Consider the following 21,698-nt stretch of genomic DNA (forward strand, 5'->3'; position numbering starts at 1 on the left):
GCTGGGTAAACTGCCCCCCTGGTGAGGTCAGGAAGGAACCAATGACTGGCCACTGCACAACCTCTGGCTCAGCTGGAGGCAGGAAAATGGAGAGGCCTGAGTAATGGCCTGGCTACCTTGCCAGCCCCTTCCCCACTCCTCCCACTGAGAGGAGGAAACGGCACAGGCTCCATGCCCTGGGGAGTTCTCCATCCCCACAGTCATGGCGAGTGCGACCTGACTGGGTCGGCAGACTGCCAGACCTCCTCTTGGGAGGAGAATAATCTAGGCTTTGGTGGGAAGGACTGCCGCGCATGGGAGAAGACACAGAAGTGGGGTGGGGAGCCCCAGGCCCAGCCCCCGCCTCACCACTCACAGGCTGGCAGAAATCACCACATGCCTCTCCCTTGATGCCCAGAGGAGAGACTAAGATCAGAGGGGGATCCACATGCCCTAAGTCACATACCCCAAGCCGCAAAGGCACCTCCGGGCGCTCATCTTACTCACTCTGCTGGGTCCTCCCTGAAGCCAAGCTTCTCCCTGGATGCTCCTGCCGGCCTTCGGGCCTCGGTTCTCAAAGCCTCCGGCAAAGGCAGCCAATTGCCTGGCTGACGAAGCCAGGAAAATCCCACATCGACAGCAACACGAAGGAGCTGGATATGACTTTTCTCCTCCACAGATGACTCAGCCCGGCTCTTTATCAGGAAAACCGATTTTGCAACAGCCTTTTAAATGGCCTCTCCACCCCCAGTCTCTCCCCCGCCAATCTACCCGCCCCACGCTGCCAGATTCATCTTCCTCCCTCTGGGCTCCACTCATGCCTCTCTCCTGCTCCAGACCCTCTGCTGCCTCCCCAGGACATGGAGGATCAAGAGGAGAGGCTTCATCCTGGCATTCAAAGCCCCTCCACTGGGGCCTGCCCAAGAGCTCACTCACCTTCTCTCTGTGCCCTCGGCAACAGTGGAGGGAGTTCGGTGGCCTGCAGTTCCCACAGTTGCCCAGTGAATTCCTGCCTGCGGAGCAGCGTTTGCACAGACCCCCTCTACCGGGAACCCTCCTCTGTCTCACATCCTTTCTACATGCCCTAATCCCTCAGATTTCCGGCCTACCTAGAATGCTACCACCCCCTCCAAAAAGCCTTCCCTGATCCACCAACGTTCTACCTGCACCACTTCATAACCATCACCTTGTGTATTATTCATTCTAGTAAAAGTTCTCTTTCAGGGTGTGCTCACCACATGCCAGGTACCAGGGCAGGGCCTTACTTCACTTACTTCCACAGCAACCCAGGAGGCCAGCACTATCCTCATCTCCACGTTAGAGAAGACGCTGGCTCAGAGGGGTGCAGTGACTTGCTCAAGGTCGCACAGCCAACCAGAGGAAGAGCTGAAATTCAAGCCCAGGTTGGCCCAATGCCCAGTTCAGGGCCAGTCACATGGGCCATGCCGCCCCCTCCCAGTGTTTTGCTTTGTAGCAATCAGGCTCTGGGCCCTATTTTCCCCCAGAGACTGCAGCGGCCTCGAGGGCAGGGGCCTTTACGGCTTCACCTCTGTATTCCTCCCTGGTCCCCTCCACATCTTCCACTGGCACTTGCAGAATAAACACGAAATCTGTGAGAATGACAAGAGCCAACATTTTGGAAGCACCAGATGCTGCCAAGCCAGGGGTTTAATGTGCCTTTTCTCATTTAATCCTCACAACAGCTCATAGAGGAGGTTCCCTTATCCCCATTTCGTAGATGAGGAAGATGAGGCACACAGAAGCAGCTAACTCACTCCAGGTCTCACAGCTTAGCAAGGGCCCCTCGTGGTCTGACTGATCGCAAGCCTGGACGCCTTCCTTCGGAAGAGCTCCCCACAAAGCAAACTCACCCTCCTACTCACCCACCCAGGCCCAGCCCAACAGCCATTTCTTGGCAGAAGCCCTCATCAGTCCATTCAGACTCCTAGATCAGTGCTCCTCCCCTGTTCAACCTGGCCCAGAGGCCCCAAACAGAAACAGGGCTCAGAGGAAACAGCAGGTTGCAAAAACTCAGAAACCCAGGGGAAGGAGGCTGGGCCTGGCCAAACTTCTGGTTTCTCTCTGCTGGCACTGGGTCGGGATCAGGGAGGGCAGAGATGGAGGGGTTAGGGGAAGCTAAGATGAGAGCTCCTCAGTCGGCGCAGGCCCGGCCCATCCTCTATCCTTGCAGATCACAAGCCCTGCTCCCTGCTGGCTGACCAGGGCCCTGCCAAAGGCCAGGAGCCGCAGCCTCTCTCTTGCCCACTCTACTGGGGTAATCATTAATCTATAATCAGTCGATTTTTAGAAACTTTGAGATGGTAACCCAGAGAGAGGCAGGCTGAGCCCCAAGTATACAGCAAACTGAAAAGGGAGGGCTCACAGACAGGATCACAGGATCACAGCCCAGCCTTCCACCTCTGCAGTCCAACCCTGGTGAGCTAGGCCTGTGCTCACGAAGCCCCTCCTGCTATTTCACTCTCCGCACCCCCAGCTCCCTGGAGGCCTTAGGGACACAGAAAGGGCCGTCACACCCTACCTTTCCAGAGAAAACACATAAGCTAAAGGACAAAAAGGTGGCAAGTCCGGGCAGGGGGAAGAGGTGGTTTCCCCTAAACTGCCTCCGCCAGGGTCAGGGCAGGGCCTAGGTCATCTGTGGATTCCCTACTCCTCCCAGGGCCTGGCACACTCTGGGCCCACCACAAAGATGTGGTCCTTCTCCTTAGCCCTAGGGTCAGGACTGGTCTCCGTCCTCTGTAAATGTCCCCAGACTCAGCAGAAGTCATCAGCCAGGAGGGGCTGAAACCATCACTGTGTTGACTAAATAAACTACTAAAGGATGAGCGCTTCCACAATCCAAAGCCTCCCCCTTCATACTTTGCTTCACTATTCATCCCTGGAGGTGAATTTTAGATTTGTCTAAATCCAAGACTCATCTAGATTCTAGATCAAAGATCTAGAGGGTGGTTCCTGGGAGTGGGAGGAAGGAAGGAGAGAGCAACACGCTTGTGAGAGAAGAGGGAGATGAAGTCTCAAATCACTATGTTAGATCTAAGAGGAAGAATGTTTCATGAAGTGAGGGGAGAACATAGAACCTAAGAGAAAGATGAACTAGGACGAAGCAATCCAGGAAGGCTTCCTGGAGGAGGTGACCTATGTCCTAGATCTTGAAAGATGGAGATAAGGAAGCATTCTAAGCAATGAGGATAGCTCAGCAGAGACTAGGAGGTTCAAGATAACCCCCACCCCACTCTCCTACCCACTCCCATATCCCAAACCTAGACCAGCTGAATAGAAAGGAAACTTTGATAGAAGAACACACCCACTGGGCTTGCCCACAGGCCAGGGGTGAATGGGAAGGGCCAGGAACAGTTCCACAGGAGCTATGTACATTACCAGGCTCAAGACCAGAGACCAGAACCTGGGCCTCCGGGTGAGTTACATAACCGCCCCCCACTCCTTGGGCCACAGAGCCAGCTAGGACCCTCCGCCTCCACCTCTCCTGCCATCTGTCTCAGCAGCTTCCTTCTTATAGGAAAGGACGCCCTGCAGCCCAGCTGAACGTGAAGGCCAGCGCCCTGTGGTAAATTCCCCACATTCCTTCCTCACAGAAAAATAAATAACTCAGAGAAAAAACGCAGGAGGAATGATAATGACAAAGTCACCGCACATGGGGTAAACAACAGAGAGACGAGGTTTACCCCCAGGAGGCGTCATCACCAGCCTGGGGCTCTGGGACAGACAAACCTGCCCCCAACCCTTGCGGGTCCCCCAGACGGGGTCTCAGGCTCACTCACAGCTGCCAAAGAAGGCACTGGAAATCCCTCAGTCGTGGCAAGTGGTCACTGTGCGCAAACTCGTCAGGGGCCGGGTGCACTCATGTTCGTCACTCAAGTTGCTGCTTCCCGAGCACATCAAATGTGCGAGGCATTCGGTTTCAGTGTTATCATTTTTCATCATGTTGTTTTATCCTCACAAGCTGTGAGTTAGGGAGTGCCATTATTCTCATTTTACAGATGAGGGAACTGAGCCTCAAAAAGAAAGGCTTTGCGATTTGTCAAGGTTATTTGGCCAGTGAGTGGACTGTGGGTTTCCAGCCGGCCCCTCGCTCCCGAATCCATTCAGCCTGCCTGCTCCTCCCACAGACAGCCCTCCTTTACCAAATCCAGTCAGAGGTGCAGCCAGTTCTTCCCCCATCTATGGCTCAGCAAGGCATCCAATTCAAATTGCTGGGCTACCTTCAGTAAATCATTTCACCTCTCTGAGTCTCAACTTCATCAGTAAAACAGGGATGATAATATCTGCTTTGCAGAGTAGCTGCTGAGTAAATGAGATGCAGCAATGATTTCTAAAGTATAAAGCACTGTGCACACCTTGGGGGGTGGTTAACTGTAGGCTTTTGCACACACCCACCTCTGCATAACTCGACCAGGCTGGGGCTGTATCTGTCTCTCTCTCTGTCTTCACCACCCCTCTCTGGGTCTGGTCTCACTCTTCTGCTCATAATCAGGCACGGCCCAACGCCATCCCCCTTCCCAACACCCCCTAGCATCCTCTCTGCACAGGGATCCCCATGTCATTTCTAGCCAGAATCAGTTTTGAACCCCAGGGCCCCTCAGAGGAGGACACCATGGCTCTGGGGTGCTGGAGGCGGCTGACCCTGCCATGGCCCTCTCCTCTGCTGCCATTCACCAATTACCAGGCAGGTCTGGCCCCACTCCAACAGGAGGAGTCTCCTGCCAGGGAAAGGCTGAATCATGCAGTCCTGCCCTCCATGTTTCCCTCAGACTACAAAAGAAAAGAAGACTAGAAGTCAGGAGATTTGGTGCCGGGGTCTGTCCTGTCACAATTCGGGCGAGACGCTGGGCTGATCCCTGACCCTCTTGGGGCCTCAGTGCATCCAATTTGTCCAAAGGAGGGATTGGACTGGACTGGTGGTTCCTAGAGTATAGTGCCCTCACCACTAATGGAAGCAAAAAGGATTTTAGGTGGTACCCTGATATTTAAAATCTTAATAGTTACGTACATTTCAAATGTGAATTGGAAAAGAGGTATAATAAACACACTTGTGATCTCAGGTATATTACAGCTTAAGGAGAGGCTAAAGTGGACATTTCACTGGCAAAATTTGAAGAAAATACGTATAGGTGGTGCATGGATTCATTCATTCCATGAGTATTTATTGTACACCAACTAAGGGCCAGGCACTGTTCACAGGCGTGAAGGGAAACAGAATAAAACCTCTGCTTGCATTCCAGTAAGGGAACAAGATAATAAATACACAAGTAAGTCAGATGGTAAATGCTCTAAAAAATAAAGCAGGGACTGGGGGTATATGGACTGTAAGGGGTGAGGAGTGATTTGCAAAGGTAGACATGATAACCAAAGGTAGATATGATAACCAAAGCCATCCTCACTGAGAGGGCACATCTGAGCAAAGAACGTAAGAAGGTGAGAGAGTGAGGCATATGCTTGTCTAGGGCAACAATGCAAGCAGAGGGAACAGCGAGTGCTAAGGTCCTGAGGCAGGCTCATACCTGGCAGGTTTAAGAATGATACACATAATATGGAGGTAAGACATGAATAAGAAAAGCATGGGCCGGGCGCAGTGGCTCACGTCTATAATCCCAGCACTTTTGGAAGGCTGAGGCGGGCAGATCACTTGAGGTCAGGAGTTCAAGACCCGCCTGTCCAACATAGTGAAACTCCGTCTCTACTAAAAATATTCTCCAGGCATGGTAGCGCATGCATGTAATCCCAGTTACTTGAGGGGCTGAGGCAAGAGAATCACTTCAACCCAGGAGGCGCAGGTCGCAGTGAGCCAAGATTGCACCACTGCACTCCAGCCTGGGTGACAGAGCAAGACTCTGTCTAAAACCAACCAACCAATCAACAAACAAACAAATGTGTTCTCTAATGGCCCTTCTCCTTCTGAGCTCTGCGTTGCAACCCTTTCCATACACACACATACACCTGCAACATACACGCATTCTCAGTAGCCTCTTAACGCTGGAGAGGCTCCAGCCGGCAGCAGCACATCCTCCTCTGCACGTATGCCCACACACAGAGGTGCTGCTTGCTTCAAGCCTGTGCTACACACAGCAGAGCGTGCCCAGGCACACATGCACACCCACAGAGGGGGCAGGACATACACACAAATATGTGCACACTGAGCACCCATAGGTACACGGGACTCATGTGGAAGGCTGGTATGGATGGACGGGCATCAGGTACACACCTTGTGGGACATACGTGTTTCCTTCCTGCCAGCCTGCCCTGTCTTCAAGTAACCGGGTTAGCAGACAACTCTTGCCTTGAGGGCACATGCTCCTGGAGAACGGACAATGCACCGATGGTATGGTTTCAAATTCACTTCTCCAGTATCTCTGCGCCTCACTCATGGTCTCCCTTTTCCAAGGGTACATTAAAATCTGCCACTTGATGCTCAAATGAGCCAGGGGATCATGTGGCTGTGGAGAGTGTCCGTGTGTGTGTGTGTGTGTTTTAAGACAGAGTCTCACTCTGTCACCCAGGCTGGCAGGCGGGAGTGCAGCAATGCATTTACAGCTCATGGCAGTGACCTTCCAGGGACAAGGGATCCTCCTGCCTCAGCCTCCCAAGTAGCTGGGACTACAGGCATGCGCCATCACACCTGGCTAATTTTAAAAAATTTTGTGTACAGACGAGGTCTCACTTTGTTGCCCAGGCTGGTCTCAGACTTCTGGGCTTAAGCAATTCTCCCACCTTGGTCTCTCAAAGTGTTGGGATTACAAGCATAAGCCACTGTGCCCAGTCGAATGTCCCTTTTTCTATCCTTATTGCCATTAAATGGGATAAGCCATGTCAAATGCCTACCACAGCACCGTACACCTTAGCACCACCACCAGCATCCTCACGTGTCACCGAAGTCATCTCCACCTTCATTTCTCTAGGGTACTTGGGGGCAACTGAAGAGTAGAGGGAAAGGATCAGGCCAGGAGCTGGAGATCTGGGTTTTAGCCTCAACCTGGTCTCCAATTCAATGTGAGGCCTCTGGCAAGTTCCTTCCCTTCTCTGGTCCGGATCAGAAACTTGTAGGTGCTTCAGAATCCCTCAGGGAATGTGGTCAAGATGCAGATTCCTGGGCTCTACCTTAGACCTGTGAGACCACAGAATATGCACCTTAACAGGCTCCCGAAGGGGTTCTGTGCACAGCCAGGCTGGGGACCCACTGGGCTTTAGAGTCCATGATCTTATAACTAAGTGTGTAAGTTAGTTAACACAAGAAAATGTCTGGAATACAGACTTGCACACAGTAAGGCTCCATAATGTTAATAAAAAATTTAATAAAATATATTTTTATAATTGTCTTTTTAAAAAATTCTTATTTTAATAGAGGTGTGTTTTCACTATGTTTCCCAGGCTGGTCTTGAACTCCTGAGCTCAAGCAATCCTCCTACCTTGGCCTCCTAGAGTGCTGAGATTATAGGAATAAGCCACTGCACACAGCCTATGATAATTATATATGGTAATTTTATAGCATTCCTTGAATATGCACAACACTTTTATAGTTTTCCTAGAGACAGAGCAAGGATTATTACACCATTTTACAGACTAGAAAACTGAGGCACAGAAAGGGCAAGGGATCTGCCCAGGATCTCATGGTTCGTTGGCTCCCAGCCAGAGCCGCTGGCACAGCCTCAGGTGCACCACTTCCGGGTCTTATCCTCTCATCCCATGTGATTTTGACTCCCAGTCCCCAATATAACTGTCCTTCCACTCCAGGTTTGTAAAAACTCTGAGTACACATGACTTCTCCATGACTCTGGAGAACAGGACAACCTCAACCAGTTAATTTCCTTCCAGCCACAAGATCCTTCTCACTGGTAGTGCAGAGAGTCCCCAGAGCCCTAATGCTACACACTACCATCTGATCTACAATAGTTGTTTTATTCTAACTAACACGAGTTCAACCTGATCGCTAGCTATGGTGACCTTTACCAAGCCTTATATGTGCTGAGCCTCAGTTTCCTCTAAAAGATTCTTAATTCCTCCTCTGCTATGTTATTGCTCAGATCAGCTCTCACTTAGGCAAAGGCCTGAAACCTACACTACTGCACATTAACTCTGGCTAAAGTGTGAGCTCTTGGAAGATAGGAACCCTGTTTCCTCCACCCATGCACCCACACCTATGGCATGTAATATGTGCTCAATAAATACATGCTGAATGCACGATGAAAGGAAATGATATGGCCAAAGCAGCTCTGTCCTAGCCCTAACTGACCATGGTATTTCCTGAGTCATTTCCCAGGTCGAGGGGTAGGGACTCTGAGCAGGGATGAGCAGGGCCAGAAGGAATGGTTTCTGGGTCCTGGGAAATTGCCCTCCATCTGCGTAGAGTGGACCGCCTGCCATGGCTGTGATGAAGGCCAAGCTGGGAGGGCGGTGTTCTGGGAGTCCTGGATGTAATCCTGTTGACTCACAGACATAAATAATGCACTAGTATGTTCTCTCCTCACCACCCTGTCACACTAAGAATAGCACCGGCTACTCTTTCAGCGATTCCAAGGGGAAGAGGGCAGGACAGCAAGATAGGGACAAGCAGGGAAAGACGTCACTGGACTATGGACTATCAAGCACTCCCTCTCCAAACCCATAAAGCAGAGGAGCCTGGAGGGCAGAGCTGAAAGGGCCCTGAGAGGCCAACTGTCAGGAGTGCTCCAGGGGTGAGCAGATGGCAGCCGCCCCTCCACCAGCCTGCTTTATCTTTTCCTCCTCCTTTCTGACGTCCATCCTAATAAAGTTTGTGCCTCCAACTTACCCCTCCACACTCCTCCCCCTCCTTGTTCATGGGATGAATAAATAGAGAGTGGGTGGGTGCCCTCTTATGTGTTTATATGTAAAGCTTTAGAGAAGGAAAAATATGCTATAGATTTTCATTTGTCTTAAGTTTAAAAATAACTGACCTAGAACAGTGCTTCTCATAATTTAAAGTACATGGAAATCACTCAGGAATGTTGTCAAAATGCAGATTGTAATTCAGGAAGTCTGGGATGGGGCCTGGGACTCTGCACTTCTAACAAGCTTCTGGGTGATGCTGATACTGAATCCATGGGCCGCACATTGAGTGCAGAAAAAGTAGAGTATTTATCTATCATAGAGATGGGGAAACTGATGCCCGGGGGGGAAAGGGGTGTGCCCTAGAGCGTCCAGCAGAGCTGGGCTCAGAACGCAAGCCTCCCGCCTGCCAGCCCAGGGCTTTGGCTCCAGGGTTGGGGCAGGGTTGGTGCCTGGAATGGAACTGGGGACAGGCAGCTGTTACAGGCAGTGGAAGTAAGTCCAGGGGCGGCCTTCATTCAAACACAAGCTGACCCTCCTTTGTCCACAGACTCCCACAGGGAATAAAAGGAAGTAAGAACTCACCTGAACAGGGGCACTCAGCTTGAGTGACCGCAGCCTCCTGCCCAGGAACGCACTCTCACCAGCTTACATCTGAGGCCTGCTGGGCCTCCATAACCCTCCTTGAAGAAAGAAGGGAGAGATGGCCCCAGACTCTGCATTCAGCCACCTCATGAAGTGGCTGGGGGGCATGGATGGGGTCTGTCGATAGCACTATCAGGGTGGACATCCAAGGGAAAGACGAAAGGAAAAGAGGAAAGACCCGCCTCCCAGATCAGCACCAGCATGCTCCTCCTTCCTATGATCCGCCTCAAGCCCCTTCGCAGACTCCAGGCCCTGTACCACCAGCCCCAATGCCCCCACCCCCACGCTGCAGCTCCCGTCCTGGTGTCCTGGTGCTTCACCTCCCAGCCAGCGAGGCTCCAGCCGTGCTGACCCTCTTCCTAGTGCTCGGCCAGCCCAGCACTTTCTCCCCTCAGGGCCTCTGTACTGGCTGCTCCTTTTCCTAGAGCCCTTTCTTCCCTTGCCCCCTCGGCTGCCCCTTTCTGACCATACTTCTCATCCTTCAGGTCTGTTCACAGATCCCAAGGCCCTCAGAGGTCACATTCTCCTGTCACAACACCCTCTGCCTCTCCCCTAAACGCTCATCAGCTTTGTAATTCCATCAGGATTTGTTTTCATGTCAGTCTGCCTGTCCCTGCCGGGCAGGGACCTTGGCTATGTTCATGCCCCTGTGCCTCGGCCATAGCTGGGGCTCAATAAACAGTTGTTGACTAAGTAAAAGAGCAAATGCATGAAACACTGCTCACATCACAACTGCAAAGCCTCCTGCCTCCATGCTTCCATGTGACCTCACTCACCCGGAGTTGTACAGGATTGGGATTTGCACGATTATCTGGGCATCCGCCCCTGCTGTGCTGCACCCTAGCTGAGTGGCCACGGCAGGACACATTACCTCTCTGAGTGGGGTCTCCTGCACTGTCTGTCAGGTCTAAATGAGAGAAGAAATCTGGAAAAGAACTTTGATTGACAGCATTACTCTGTCAATGTCTGAGGCCCAGAGAGGGAAAGGGCTCATTCAAGGCCACATAGCCAGTGTGTGGGGATGCCAGACGCCCCTGGCACAGCTTAAACTCCACAGCTGAGCTTCAGGCCCACCCAAGCTCAGTAAGTGCACCATCTGCCTGGAGGCTGGGCAGGGATGGAGGAGGGAGAGGAGAGGGTGGATGGGAGCATTCAGCCTCAGGCCCAGAGCCAGGGTGTGGTGGGCGGGGCCCCCAGCAGGAGACCTGAGTGGGGCCTGGCAGCCCGGCACGGGGGAGCCAACTGGCTCGGGCTGGGTGGTGGCATGCTTGTTCTCTGTGCGCGTGACAGTCTATTTTTTAATCAGTACTCTCCCCATCCCCCAACTCCATGTGCCCTCCCAAAGGACCCCATATTGGGAATAATGTCCCGGCTGTGGAGGCTAGGACCACCTTAGGGATCCGTGGGAGGGTCCCCAACATCTCATCTTCCTATGGAGCCCACAAGAACTAAGCGGCCCAGAAGGCAGGACAGGAGGCTCAGGGATGAAGCGTGTCCTCTGCCTGTGTGACCCTGGGCTGGTCCCTAAACACTCTGACCTCAGTTTCCCCTACCTGTACAACGGTGGCGGTGTGCCAGACTGCATGGGAGTTTATTACAACTCAAGCACTTATGAGCCACTCAAGCTCCAAGGCACTAACCATGCCCACTCATCAGGCCCTGGCAAAGCCTTCCACGCCCACAGTGACAGCAGGGCACCCTTGATCCTCTCCGACCTACTCCCAGGGGAATAGAAAGGTTGAGCTGGTTCAAGGGCCAATCTCAGAGCCCTGGACCCTAGACCCAGTGAGGCTCCTCCTTCCAGGACCTCAGCTTCAGGGATAATGAGGATCAAAGATGAATGCTGTCTGTTCTGGGACAGGTAGCTTGTTTTTCTGAGCCCCTGGCACTCCATCTAGCGTGGGAGAGACCATGTTGTGAAGAAGTTAAGCACATAGTTTTTGGGGCCAGACTGCCTGCATTTGAATCTAGCCACTTACCAGATGTGTGATCTTGGAAGCTCACTTAACCAACCTATCTGTGCCTCAGTTTCCCACCTGCAAATGCTAATAATAACAGTACTCACCTCATGGAGTTGTTGATGCATGAAGAACTTAAAGCACCCATGGTACATAGTAAATAACAGTAAACAATCATTTTTCAAGAACTGTGGCTTTTATCTTTCAAGCACTCTTAGACTCCAAGAGATTTTATTCTGGAGGATTACACACAAGGGTCTCAGGTTAGCCCACTCTCCTGTCCCAGGGGCTCACCCAGCCTGCCCTTCCTTGACCCTTGACACCATGATGTCAGCCCCTCCTGCTAGCCCCATGTTTTTGGTGACAAGCCAGTAAGGATCTTTGTCACACCCATGATCCCCTCAGATCCTTACTAGCCCATATCTCAGCAGTCAGAAGTGAAGCCTGTGGCCCAGAGGAAGCAAATGATTTGCCCAAGAACACCAGCCAGTCAGCTAAGAGCACAGGTTCAAGCATCCATTCCTGAAGCTCAGTCCAGGCATTTTCCGCTGTGCTTGTGCCAATTCTCCCACCATCAAAACCTGTTCCTAGGCCAGTCATGGTAACTCATGCCTGTAAGGCTGAGGCAGATGGATCACTTGAGCCCAGGAGTTCAAGACCAGCCTGGGCAACATAGTGAGACACTGTCTCTACTAAGAATACAAAAATTAGCTGAGCATGGTGGCGCATCTCTGCAGTCCCAGCTACTTGGAAGGTGGGAGGATCACTTGAGCCCAGGAGGTCAAGGCTGCAGTGAGCCATAATCATGCCACTGTACCCCAGCCTGGGCAGCAGAGCAAGACTCTGTCTCAAACAAACAATCCAACCAACCAAACAAAAATACCTGTTCCTGGCCAAACATCAAAAAGTAACTTATAGTGAGATACAACTAGTCTTGAGCAAGAGCCCATCTCCTTAAGAAATTGCTATTCCTATTTTTTTTGGTGGAGTCTCACTCTGTTGCCCAGGCTGGAGTGTAATGGCATGATCTCAGCTCACTGCAACCTCTGCCTCCTGGGTTCAGGCGATTCTCCTGCCTTAGCCTCCCGAGCAGCTGAGATTACAGGCGCGTGCCACCATTCCTGGTTAATTTTGTATTTTTAGTAGAGATGGGGTTTCACCATGCTGGCCAGGCTGGTCTCAAACGCCTGACCTCAGGTGATCCACCTGCCTTGGCCTCCCAAAGTGCTGGATTACAGGCGTGAGCCACCACATCTGACCGCTATTTTAACATGACAATACTTAAGTGGTAGCTCTTTTTTTTTTTTTTTTTTTTTTTTTTTAGCATTTATCATCATCTCATTTAATTTTCAGAACAACAGTATACAATAGGGTCTATTATTGTTTGTATTTTATAGACAAGGAAACAAAAGCCCAGAGAGGTTACATAACATAGTTAAGATCTCCCAGCTAGCCAGGAAGGGAACCCAGAGGTCCAACCACAGAATCTGTGTATTAGTCACACATGAAGCATTCAGGAGTAGACTGAATTTTGTCCCACCCACAGCAACCCTAGGAGGCTGGACAGGGTAGGCTAGGGCAGGGTCTGCATAGTACTATACGACCCTGCCTCAGCGAGTGGAAAAGCTGAAGCTAGGCTGGTGGAATTTCAGGCAGCAGCAGCCAGTTGGTAGATTTCATTCCAGACAGAAGGCTTGTGTAAGCCTTTGGAATTACAGGGCCTGGAGGCGGCTTCCATGTTGACTCCTCCTCTAGCCACACTGGGTAGCAATTGAGCCCCAATATCCAGGGACAGTTCACAAAAGACTTTGGCCACACACACACACGCGCGTGTGCACGTGCACACACACAGAAACACACACACACACAGATACACACGCACACACACACGCCTAATTTAGCAGAGCCACTTTGCAGGCAGCCGCCCCTCTGACCAGATCTCAGGCGAAGCTCCTTTGGATCTGCAGTCTGAAGCCCCTGGGGATGCAACCAGCGCCTACCCTCCAGTCCCAGCCCCTGGTCCCAGCCCCTAGCCCCAGACCGTGACCATCTTCTGGGAAACCTTTCCTCCCAACCAAATTCTCCCCCGCCCCCGCTGCCCCATTCTTCCAGACTCCAGTTGCAGATACACCTCCCCCAGGAAGCCTTGAGCATTGCTTCAAATAAGATTCAGGTCTCTGTTCCGAAGTCACCTCTGAGAGAGGACTTTCCTAACCACCAACCCACGGTAGCCCCCTAACTGCTCTCCATCTTAACAGCATGACTTATTTTTTTATGCCACTTTTGCCCATCTGAAATTACCTTGATGATTTATTTGCTCCCTTTCTTCTTTTCTATCTTCCCAATTAAAATGCAAGTGCCTTGAGGGCAGGGGCCTGTCTGTCTTATTCACTACTGCAACCCCAGTGTCTAAGCACCCATCCCACCCCATTGCTAGCCAGGGACAGCGAGGCCCACAGAGAGAAAGGGATTTACCTAAGGTCACGCAGTAAGTGAGTGGGTAGCAGAGGTTGGCCTAGCACTACAGCCCAGGGCACTTGGCCTGTCTCCACCCCTCCTCAGTTGACCCTTAGCGGATCTATCCTGCCACTGCCTCTTCACTACAATGGGGACCAGAGCCTGCAGGGCCTCACCAATAGCACCCCCCTGTACTTCCCTGGGCCCACGGTGCCCTGATCTGGGCAGCCCTGCCTGCTTCCCCTCAGTCCCTCCCTTCCTGGCACCAGTAGCTCTGATGAGCTCATGTCTGGAAGCCTGGGAGCTGCCCTGAAGGAAAAGGTGCCTCCCAGGCCAGGCTGGGGGCCTGGAGGTGTGCTCAGCCTTGTGGGAGGGCAGCCCTGGCAGGTGGAAGGAGTGTGTTGACCCCTGCCCTGCCCACCTCCCAGAGCTGTGACGTGGGCTCAGGGAGACATATGTCAACCCTGGAAATAGGCTGTGACTAGCGGTGGAAAGAAGATGGAAGAAGGTTCCTCCCATGCTTCTCCTCTCTCTCCAGGTGCTCCATGGACACTCATGTCCCCAGCCACTTACCAAGGAAATGCTCTTTCCCAAGGAGAGGGAGCTCTGTTGCCTTCTACCCACAGAATCACTCTGTGCAAACCTCTTCCCCTCCTTGGCCTCAGTCTCCCCAATTCTAAAATCCGAGACTGGATAAAATGCCATGGAAGAACCTAGGGATGCACCAGGAACCAGGCGCCTGAATGCCACAGGTTTGGTTTGGTCGGTTTTTTTCCTACCTTAAGGGATGGGGAGTAGATAAGGGCAACAGCTGACTAGGGAGGAAGGAGTTAAAGTTCTCATTTAGCCATGTAAATGCTGGTTCCAACCACAGCTTAGTTTAGGTGTCAGTTGTGGGGTTGAGGGGAGCTGGCCCATGGCTTGCAAAGATGGGGCAGGCCTGGAAAGTGGGGGCTGCAAGCCAGAGTGGTAAACAACATTCCTGGGGGAAGTTTGAATATCAAGCTAGAGTGATCCTAGTCCATCCCCTTCGTACTGATGGAAAAACTGAGGATCAGAGAAGGGGAGGAACCAGCCCAAGATCTCCTAAGGAGACAGAGGAAGGGGATGCCCCACCTAGCAAACAGGGTTTTTCAACCCGTCGGAGGGGTTTTCAACTCCCATGAGAGATCTCATCTGACTGCCTGAGACAATATGGCAAGTAGTGGGGGAGCACATCAGTTTCAGTTTGTGGCTGTGCCCCCCAACATGGAATGGGCCAGGCCTGGGCTTGGTGACAAGGCAGGCTGGCGCCAGCAAGGCTTCCAACCCCTTGCCCCAGAGTACCCTAGACCCCCATCAGCAGTTTCACTTCCACTTTCTAATGGACAGGGGGTAGGGCACCCTCTGACTAGCCCTACAGCTACCACCAGCACTGCTGTCCACAATGCGATTTCCCCCTCAGGGGCCACCCTGCCACCCCTCTCACTGGAGGCTAAGAGAGCAAGGGTCTTGCTCCATGATCACATAACAAGTTGGTTTATTCCAGTGTCACCTGCCATTCAGGACAGGGTGGGGGATGGGGGATGGGGCACCTGCTGCTTCCCACTCAGCTCTTGTCCCTTCCAGACAACCTGGACCCCATGGATGGAGTTTCCTGGCCCCTTCCGGAATAAGCCCATAACTTGAGGTGATGGGGGGAGGAAAGGAGACCTTTTCCCAAGTCCTCAAAGAGGTGTTGCCAGGGCTCTGGACAGTGCCCCTGATTCCACAGCGCAGTGGTTAGAAAGGTGCTGGGCCCTCCACTCGCTTCACCTCTGGGGCCTCTCTCTCACCTTGGCAAGGAGGGCAATTGCAGAGGTGCTGTGAGGCGGGCACAGGACAGTTTCCCCTCTCTCTGAAGGCGCTGGGGAGAGGCCTCGATTTCCCCAGGTAGGGCTTGGGAGGGGTGGTCCCCAGGATGTGACTGCTCTGGCATCCTGTGTGCCCCACCGCCAGAGCCAGACCCCAGAGTCCGGTCGCCCCGCCCGCAGGGAGGAGTGAGGAGGCCCAGCACTGGCCGTTCCCGCTGCCCCCACGGCGCCCATGTTGGTCAACCCTGGGCAGAGCCCAACCCGCCGCTGTCCTGGGTCAAGTCGGTCCGACTTTTCCCTGAACGGGCTTGGGGACACAGACTCCGGGCTGTTGCCCACCTGTGAGCCTGGGGCTGCCTCGCCCTGATCCGCTTGCGGGGAGGGGCGCAAGGGCTAGAGCCCCCACGCAGCCCGGGAGGGTAGCTTCCCGGCGTCAGGGCGTCCTCCCCCTCCTTAGCTGCTCGAAAGCCTCGAGACCCCTCCAGCCCCCCACCTACAGATGGGGAAACTGAGGCCCAAAGTGTAGAAGCGACTTGGCCAAGGTCACCCCGCGTGCGAGTACTGGAGCCCAGATGTGCCACCTCCTCCTGGGCGGCGCCGGGAATAGCGCAGGTGGGAAGGGGCGAGGCTCGTGCGGTGCCCGCACCCCCGCCAGGCCAGCGCCCCTCACTCACCTCCAGCCGCTGCGCACGGTCCCCGAGCTCCCGGGCGCCGCCGCCTCGGCACACCTGGCCGCGTCCGTCAGCGCGCCCCGCCCCGAGGTCCCCGCCACCCCCGCCCCGCGCCAGGCCCAGGCTCCGCGCCCGACGCCCCCTCCTCGCCGCCGCCGCCGCCACCGCCTAGCGGGCTGCTCCGGGACCCCGGGCTGGGAGCCGGGAGCGCTGGGCGGGCGGGCGGGCGGGTGAGCCGTGCTCCTGCTGCCTGCTCCCCGGGGCCCTAGCGCCGCCCCGCCCGCCCCGCCCCGCCCAGCCCCGGGGGTGCGACTCACTCCCCCACCCGCTCAGCCTCCCGTCTCCAGGCGCGGCCCCCTCTCTTTCCTCTCGCTGTGCCTCACTCTCTGCTGCCTGGTTGTCTGTCTTTCCGTTTCCTTATCATTTTCTGTATCTGTAAGTCCGTGGGTCTGTCCTAAAATCCTATCTCCTTTGGATAGGAGGGAGACAGATTCTTTGTGTCCCCTTTTCTTTTCTGTAACCCACCCACTACCCACTTTGAAATCTGCCTTTGTGATTCTGTCCCCATAACTGGTACCACCTCCCACCCCACCTCTTCCTGGCTTTCCTTTCAGACCTGGGTGCTCAGGCCCGTCTTCCCCGCTATGTCTCAGCCCCGGTAATTAGAATAACTGTTTCCCTTGGTACGACTTAGGCAAACGGGCACGGAGAATGGAGAATGGTGATGTCCCCACCCACCTGCTGCCATCCCCTGACTTAACCAGTGGGTCGGCAACAAGGCAGGGGTGCTGTATGGCAGCTCTAGGGCTCAGCTCCCCACCTTTCACTGCTCAAAATGCCATTCAGATTGAGCGTGTGAAGCCTCATGGCAGTGGCCATGTACATCAGAGTCACGTGGGGATGCTGTTAAAAGTCCAGATACCCACATTCTAGCACCCCTCCCACTGAGGCCACGAGCCGGTTGGCTTGGCACAGGACTGATGGCAAGTACCCTCCACAACCCCAGCAATTTTGAAGCAGAACCACAATTGGAAAAATGCTGGTCTAGGTTTTCACCGAAGTTTCCCTGGGTTCCCCACCCCCTTGACCAGGGTGGTTCCACTTTCATCTGTCTTCTGCATCAAGAGTTCTGTGTTTAGATTTCTGCTAAAGGAAGTTAGGAATGTGCTAGTGTAAGCCCACCCCACCCAAGGGCCTGTGAAACACAGACCTGCAGGTGGCCCGGGTTTGGGATGTCCCCTGTTCACACTGGGGAGACTCAGAATGCAGGAAGTCAGGTGACAAGGGGCAAACCCTCCCTGGTAGTTCCCATTTCTCCTCCTGGCCTCGTGGGCTTCAGAGAATTACTCTGATCGTGTGGCTGCTCTGCTCTCATCCTCTTGTATCCAGGGTAGGGGGTGGGTTGGGAGAGTGAGGGGTGGAGGGGGGATCCTGGGACCCCCACCAGGTTGGGGTATCGCTAACCCTGAGAGTGCCTGTTCTAGGGAAGTGGCTGCAGCCCAGCCTGTGGGAAACCAGGAAGCTGTGTGTGGGTGAGAGGAAAAGAGAGAGAGAGGCTAGGATTGCTGTGTGGGTGGTATGAAAGAGAAAGAGATGTGGAAAAGAAAGGAAAGAAAGTGGTTCGGTCTGTGCGTAGGTGTGTGACAGTGGGTGTGCAAGTGTGGCTAGGTCTGTAGGAGAGAATGTGTGAAAGATTTCAAAGTGTAGGTGTGTAGCAAAAGGAAACGGAGAAAAGAACATGCTTTTCACCTGTATCTATGAGAGGGAATATGTGTGTTTGTGTGAGAAAGTGTGCCTATGTCTGCTTATGTTTTCAGATGCGACTGCAGCTCTGTAAGCAAATCTGAGACATGTGTTCGCATGTGGCAACGGTGCATGGGTGAGGGGGCCTTCAGGAAGGTGTGTGCCAGTGTGTACTGCATGCATGGATGTGTGTCTGAGGGCCTCCATGTGTGTGCAGATGTGTGAGTGCATATGTGTGATGGTTTGCATGAGAACACGGCATCTATACATCATGTGTGAATACATGTGTGTATGGATGGATGTGAAAGCATGTATGTGTGAGTGCATGGTGAGGTAGCTGTGACCTGGGAGCTGTGCTCCTCACCATCACCCTCCTGTCACCATCTCTGTGGAGGAGGGGAGTGGAGGGAGAGTGGGCAGCTTCCTGCCCAGGCTCCTGCTCCATCTGCCCTCTCTGTCACAGCCTGAGGAGCAGGAGCCTTGTTCTGGGCCCAGTGACCACTGTCAGCTGTTAACACGGACACAGGTTCCTCTGCCTGAACAAAACAGACATGTCCGGTGGCAGGACTCATCTGACAACACAGAGCCACACCCCTCCCCACCCCAGAGGCTCAGAACAGTGTCCACTAGAGTTGGAAATGGCTCTAAATCTGCTACACACCTCGAGCCTCCAATAACAAGTGGCCACCAGCAAAGGCGGGGAGGGATCATCAGCGAGTACCCAGGTTTCCCCCAGAGCATCTGAGTGGGAGGGAATGTGGCTTGGCAGAATCTTCCAACAACTCCCAGAGCCTGAACAACCTTTTCCCAGCCCCAGGTGGGTGGAAGAACACAGCCTGCTGCCTCATCACCATGGAGACAGGCAGCAGAGAGGGTGGTTAAAAGCATGGCCCCAGACCTCCTGGGGTTCAAATCTCAGCTCCTCCACCCACAGGCTGTGAGACTTTGACAATTCACTTAAACTCCTTATGCCTTAGTTTCCTCATCTGTAAAACAGAGATAAGAAAAGTATGAACTTCACAGGATTGTTTAGGGGATTAAATACTCCATATGACGCATTTAGCGCAGTGCCGGGCAGCTGAACTGGGAGGCATAAACCCTGGGTTCCAGCCCCTAGCTTTGCCACCAACTTACTGTGTGACTTTGGACAAGTCACTTGCCGTCTCTGGCCCTCAGAGTCTCCATCTGCACAACAATCTCAAGAAACCCTACCAGTTATGACCAGCTGAGACTTTGGGGAGGGCAGCTATAGCATGGGGCTGTCTTGGTGAGCTGGGGACCCTAGTGTTGGCTGAGGCCTGATCATGAGCTCTACACTACCCCTTCCTCCCCAGATCTATTTTCCCAAATTGGCAGCAGCTGATGGCATCTCTCTGTACCTTCCATCCCTCTAGCCTGCCAAGGGCCCTACATTGCCCTGCTCAGCTGGTACTCAGGCCTTGGAGAAATGGCACTGGTACCCACTGACCTCAAACAAAGGTATCTGCAGGACCCAAAGCAGAAGATATTGTGGCTCATACTTAAACCTGCCTGTGAGCCCTCTAGAGAGGCAGGTATAATTGCGGAAGGATGGATGTAATTGTCTGAAGATGCTTATAATCCTTTGGCGGTAATGGGAGGAAGCTTTAAAAGGAAGCCCTAATCCACTAATAACCTGGCAGCCCCACAGCCTTCTTCCCTCCCGATCTCTGGGCAGAGAGAAGGAACTCTAGCCACTCCCTTCCTCAAGGCGTCAGAACGGCAAGTGTGGGCTCCGACCCAAGACCACCAGATTTTGACTCTCCTGCAAGACTTCCTTCGTGCCTCCATCTCCAAGAAGTCTTCCCTGCCCATTTCATCCTTCTGAAGTCTTTTCTGCCCCCTCTGTCTCTAGAAATATTCTAGGACAGAACTGGATGACAGACTGACTGGACAGTAAAGAAAGGAATAAGGCCTGGTGTGGTGGCTCATGCCTATAATCCCAACATTTTGGGAAGCCGAGGCGGCAGACCACCTGAGGTTAGGAGTTCGAGACCAGCCTGGCCAACATGGTGAAACCCCATCTCTACTAAAAATACAAAAATTAGCTGGGCATGGTAGCGGGCACCTGTAATCCCAGCTACTTGGGAGGCTGAGGCAGGAGAATTGCTTGAACCCTGGAGGCAGAGGTTGCAATGAGCCGAGATTGTGCCACCGCACTCCAGCCTGGGCGACAGAGCAAAACACCATCTCCAAAAAGAAAAAAAAAAAAGAAAAAGAAAAAGAAAGGAATGAACCACACTGTTCCAGGCAAGAAGAACACAATCAGAGTCTCAGCTCTGGCACTAGCTGTGTGACGTTGGGTAGGGGACTTAAATCTCTGAGCCTCAGCTGCCTCACCTGTAAAATGGGGAGAATAACACCTGCCTGCCTTGAGAGGCTATAGTACAATAACAAGAATGAGACGCTATCAAATGAACTGGCTTAGTATGACTTGCCAACAGAGTTCATTAAAGGTAGTGCCCTCTCCATCCATGGTCTCTTCCATTCCAGGATATCTGCAGACAACACTTTACTCTTCTAATTCCAGAAGAGAATGGTGGCCAAGAGCACACGCCCCTTTTCAAAAAACCGTAACTGGATCATGCCTTAGCAGCTTGCTAACCATGCATCTTGGATAAGTCACATATATTTCCTGAACCTCTATCTTCTCATCTGTATAATGAAGATTAAAAAAGTATGTCTCTCATGAGGATTGCTACGAGGTTAAATTAAATGAAAAGGGTAAAGCTCTTGGTACAGTGGGCTTAGCACATAAAGGCTTCTAACAAATAATAGCAGCCCTATTGTTGAGCTGATGATGGTCATTTCAATTAAGAATAAACATTTCTTACATACCTATCTAGATTACTCTAAAATTTCCAAAACACTGCCACAACTAAGATCACTGCAACCTCCCAACAGCTCTTTGAGGTAGATAAGATTCATATTTTTATTTTATTTTCACAGAGGAGGAAAGTAGAGCTCACCAAGGGGAAGGGATTTGCCAGGGCTTGGCTAGTCAGCAACATCCGGTCTAGAAAGCATCTATGTCTCCTGACCCCCAGTCTGGGCCTGTGAGAGGGACGGGAGCAGGTCCTGGGAACTTCAGGCTCTAGGAGATCAAATTTGGGCTGACTCTGGTGTGAGGGCCCACCTCCAAGTTCAAGACTGCAATGCCTCCCTGGGGTCCTCCTTCTTCCTGCCCTAGAGGGATTAAAAGTCCTTTCTTGCTCCTGCCCAGCCCCCTGTATGACCCCAGCCTGGTAGACAATGGTGGCCATGGGGGGCGATCCGAGCCTGGAGAGAATTATTTCAGAGAGAAGAGTGGGCGGGCAGGCTGGTGATATGCCAGCCGGGCGTCAACGACGCCTGCAGAGAAATGAAGCGTTCCTTCAGTTTCCTGACGCACAAGCCCTCCCAGGACTGTGTCCCCCGCATGCCCTGCACCCCCAGGATCTACTGGCTGTGCTCCTGCTTAAGCTGAGCATGGCCCTGCTCACGTCCTCCCCATCTGGACCCACTTCAGCGTTTCCATGGGCCGGCTGCGGAGGTGATTCAGTGTGGGCTTCCCTGTCCCGCCCTGCTCTGCAGACAGC

The 21,698-nt window shown here is 53.0% G+C and overlaps 2 protein-coding genes across 5 annotated transcripts in view; one reads left to right on the top strand and one right to left on the bottom strand.

Moving 5' to 3' along the window:
* The window catches only part of RPS14 (ribosomal protein S14), a 520,685-nt gene that overhangs the window by 321,561 nt on the left and 177,426 nt on the right, over positions 1-21,698 (top strand). The window lies entirely within an intron of this gene.
* Positions 1-21,698, bottom strand: part of SYNPO (synaptopodin) — a 41,023-nt gene that overhangs the window by 17,916 nt on the left and 1,409 nt on the right. The window contains exon 1 of one of the 3 annotated variants that reach the window (XM_050793635.1): positions 16,363-16,562. The exons of 1 other annotated variant lie outside the window; for it this stretch is intronic. The gene's annotated coding sequence lies outside the window, so the exon portion shown is untranslated. Of the gene's footprint in view, positions 1-486; positions 701-16,362; positions 16,563-21,698 lie in introns of those variants that run through there. One more of the 3 variants, XM_050793634.1, reaches the window with a different exon arrangement.

This window comes from Macaca thibetana, chromosome 6 (assembly GCF_024542745.1).
Source record: "Macaca thibetana thibetana isolate TM-01 chromosome 6, ASM2454274v1, whole genome shotgun sequence".
NCBI classification, from domain to species: Eukaryota; Metazoa; Chordata; class Mammalia; order Primates; family Cercopithecidae; genus Macaca; species Macaca thibetana.